This window comes from Sinocyclocheilus anshuiensis, unplaced genomic scaffold (genome assembly GCF_001515605.1).
Source record: "Sinocyclocheilus anshuiensis isolate Anshui unplaced genomic scaffold, SAMN03320099.WGS_v1.1 scaffold199, whole genome shotgun sequence".
NCBI classification, from domain to species: Eukaryota; Metazoa; Chordata; class Actinopteri; order Cypriniformes; family Cyprinidae; genus Sinocyclocheilus; species Sinocyclocheilus anshuiensis.
In genome coordinates this window covers 2,093,790-2,098,162 of record NW_015552582.1, presented here as the reverse complement: position 1 = coordinate 2,098,162, position 4,373 = coordinate 2,093,790, and the positions used below count along the sequence as shown (strand labels likewise).

The 4,373-nt window shown below is 38.0% G+C and overlaps 1 pseudogene; it reads right to left on the bottom strand.

Moving 5' to 3' along the window:
- LOC107665300 (centrosomal protein of 135 kDa-like) overlaps positions 1–1,896 on the bottom strand; it is a 13,092-nt pseudogene extending 11,196 nt beyond the window's left edge.
- Positions 1,897–4,373: the final 2,477 nt, after the last annotated feature.

Here is a 4,373-nt window from a genome sequence, read left to right as displayed (position 1 = left end):
CCCCCCCCCCCCCAAAAAAAAAAAAAAAACACAAAGAGGAGTGTTACATCCATTGATCTATATATAATTCTCTATTATAGATCAGTGGTTACATCTCACCTGCCTGTGTCATTGCTTCTACTTTATCCTGAAGTCTCTTCTTGTCTTCTTCCAGAAAGTATATCAGTGTATCATTCTGTTCTTGAAGATCAAGCAGCTGATCCCTCAGACGGTCTTTCACATAATCTCCCTCTGCCATATCCTGCAACAAAAATTTTTTTCACTGAATCTCCCACCCAAATCACAGTTATAACTGAATGGTTATTGGGTGGTGCTGTGGACATGACCTGATGAGAGGCAATGGTGCTTGTGCAGCAAATTAGTTTCTATGTAAGCTCCAGGTGGTGCAAATGATTTTTAATTGGTTAATCTCTTTCTCTTTTTTAAATAAATAAATAAATTTCATTATTGTTGTATTGTCTTTGATTTATTATTGCATTTCATTTCAAAAGAAAAGCCTGGTTTCTGAAAAAAAGTATAAATGTTATTTACAATGCATACCTTTAATTTATAACTTAATTTTCAGATAAACACGGACACGTTTTTGTTTGTGTTAAAACTATTAATCTGCAAAATTACTTGAAATGCCCATTTCTAATTAACACTATTCAAGCCCTCTCAAGGCCAGTAATAAAGTGTGAGATATCTGAAACAGCTATATAAAGAAGTACTTCCTTATAGTCAGAAATATTTTAATAGACATTGTAAAGTATTTACCCAAAGATGGTAAACAAAAACATACAAGCTTTATATCCAGAAGCTATACTAAGCCATCCATGTCATGTCAGGCCAGACAGAATAAATGTGCTGTTCTGAACCAGATGGTTAATTTAACAGCTCATTTCACATGCTGTTGTATGGACCCATGCACACACCCGTCTTAATGTAGCAATGACCTCCTCCAGGTTCTCTAGCTCCCGCTGTTGACGCTGCATCTCTTTCTAGAGGTAAAAACAGGCCCAGTGTAAGTATCACTACATAAAGCTAAATATTTAAAATATTCAAATCCAAGCATTGACACACTGACCAAATATTAACAATATAATCCTTATTTTACCAAGTATTAAATAGTAATAAATATTAAAATATATAAGTATTATAATAATATCAAAATTTAAGGTGCTATAAGCATTTTCTATCTCTGCATATAAAAATTATATATAAACATATTTCACAAAACTACAGTTTGTTAAACCATCCAGTTCGATTCCAATTTACACCTTTAGAGAAGCACTGAGGCTTACTTTATTACTCTAAACAATTGTTCACAAGCATAGACCCCACTGAGATAACCTTGGCCTCTTGCAGCTCCATGTCAGCAGTCTCTAGAACCATCTCTTTGTCTTTCTCTAGCTGCTGGGCGAGCTGGTCTATCTCAGTGAGCTCCTGACGCAGCTCTTGATTTCGAGCGCTCAGATCAGCCACCTCACTGGACAGTCTTCTTCCTCTGCTGCAGTCCGTCAATTCTCTGTTCTAGGGATCTGTTGATCTCCTGCAGATACTCTATCTGAGAGAGGAAATTATTTGTTATTATAGGGTTAGCATCTACCTGGAGATAAACACCTATAAACATATAGAGCAAATAGAAAGAGGTGATGGACATCAGTCTGAACTCTTAATCCTGAAGGTATATGCTTGGTTCGGTGGTCTCAATCATATAATCTGCCAGACAAGATTAAATAAATGTAATTATTAGAGGAATATACCATTTACCTGCAGGTTCAGATGAGCAATAAGTTTTTCATTGCTGATGTTTTGAGCCTCCAGAGAGATGACATCATTTGGTCCACCACCATCCAGAGCTCGATTCAGACGCTCAATCTCTTTATCTTGCTCTTCCACCTGTACACAAAGCATGATGAAAATTTGTAAGGGCACATGTTATGAATAAATGCATCAACCCAGTTAAAAATATATTATAAATAGCAAGAGATAAGATTATTTTAGTAATAACTTTAACAGTTCTGAAGTTTAAAGGGGTCATATGATGCGATTTCAAGTTTTCCTTTCTCTTTGGAGTGTTACAAGCTGATTGTGCATAGATAAGATCCCTATGACAGTCTGGCGCTTCTGAATCAGCTACTGTTTTGTTATTAGTTTAAGTATTTGCTATTGACAGTTCAAATGCGGAATTTTGCGCATCGTGTGTGTGTGTGTGCGAGAGAGAGAGAGAGCGCGAGAGAGATCGAGAGAGAGAGAGAACGAGAGAGAGAGAGAGCATGAGAGCGAGCGAGCGAGAGCGAGAGAGAGAGGGGTCACAGAACGAGGCATATGACCTCGCGCTAGATCCAGTGTGTGTAATATGCTCTCCTACTTGTAAGTCGCTTTGGATAAAAGCGTCGGCTAAATGAGTAAATGTAAATATGGACAGCGTAACTGATTATTGGGTTCTTTTGTCGCGTCGCGCCACTCGCGTCCGGAGTAGAATTATCCTTTCCCAATAAAGCAAAGTTGTTTTGTGCCGAATACTTATATCTCATAATACTTTATCATATTTTAGTAGGCTACTTTAATTCATTACAGCTATGTTCTTAACTTTAACTGGTCTGTCACTGACAGAGAGAGAGGGGAGGACAGTTGCTCGACCTCTCCAGAATCTATACAGGTGAGAACTTGAAAGAAGATAATTATTTTAAGGCAGTGTTTTTTTTAACTGGGACTACTTGCCAATGTTTTAAGGAATTAAACATTAATATATATTTTCATTTTATGTTCAAATTGTTAAATACAATTTGTTGTATAGGTAAAGGCAGTGTTCTAATAGTTTTTAAAGACACTTTTTTTGTCCAACTGTTAAGAATTAGGATAAAAGTTATCGTTTAAGTGTAGTGTAACTGAAATATTGTGCATAAAATATCTTTATTTAATAAATATAAAGTATAGATGTCCACAGTGGTCTCAAAGTCCCAAGTCCTTCAGTTATTTTTGAATTAGGGTTAGAGTTAGTGTTTTTGAGTCTGATATCACAAAAAATAGGTCCTTGTAAGCTGTCTTGCTTCCTGTAAGCTTTCATGGCATGTTCCCAAAATTGCCATTAGAGTGCTCTAAAACACGCCAATTAGTATTCTATATTGAATTTATTATGTGAACATGAATGTGCATTATGTACATAATAAAGATTGGATCTGTGCATTAAGACTTGCAGTGTAAACGCAGCCCAAGTGAGCTGCCAACCTGGGGTGCGTTTCCCAAATGCAACTAACGTTACGGTCGCAAGTTCCGTCGTTACTAATACAGTCCAATGGAACTTGCAACCATAGTTGGTTAACGATGCTTTTGGGAAACGAACCCCTGGACAGCACTTTTGGGGCAGTTTACTTTTAAAACGCGACCATAAGGCTACAATAAGCTATTTAATATTAGCGCAGATGTATACAAAATACTCAGTTTTCACAAAACATACTTACTCTGACGCTTGTTGTTGTTTACGTAAACTGGCAGTCTGACTTCAGAGGGCAGTTTGCTGCATTAGCCTCAGTCTTCATTCCGTAGTTTTCACAACACTAACGTTAGCAGCATCTCTGGCACACGGAAATAAAGCTTCTCTCCTCGGGAGAAATACAATAAACGACGCAACAATTAACCCTCAAGGTCTGCTTGCTGTTCGTCTTTTGGGTGCTTCTCCTCGGTGCTTCCATAGTGTGAAACTGTTTTGAGGTTAGCTAAGCTTCAGCGGCTACTGTCTGCAGATTTCCTCCTCCCCGCGGAGAACGGTATTCCGGTGGCGGTAACACTGTTTGAAAATGGCGCCGAGAAGGAAAGACCAGTCCTGCTCATTGCCATTAAACTGGAGTTATTGAAACTGCGCCATCTAGTGGACACTTCTTCTTCTTCTTCTTCTGGTGTTTTATGGCGGTTTGGCAAACCAGCGAAAGAGGTGCATTACCGCCACCTACTGATCTGGAGTGTGGAGTGTGCATAAATTTGGAAGAAAGAAATACAGAAGGGAAAGAAAGGAGAAAAAAAAAATTGATTCTATCTGAATGTGAGCATTCTCCCTAACTTTCTGTTCCCTATATCTCCTCATATTATCTGAAATATTACCATTACTGTGCACCTTTACGAATGCTTCCACTAACATCTCTGCTTTGTCAATCTAGTGGACACGGTGCGAAAAGAGCGATAAAAATGGTCACAACTATTGAGAAGAGTCTGGCTGCAGCTTGGCGCTTGCACTTTCAGACACTTGCACTTCCGCTAGCGACGTCACTTGCAGTCTTTTTTATTTTTTATTTTGTTCTATTTATTGATGACTTTTTGTTTGAATCTCTCAACATTTTACAACAGTAGCCAGGTGGTGAAGACAAGAAAAAAGAAACTAAATTACGAAGTCA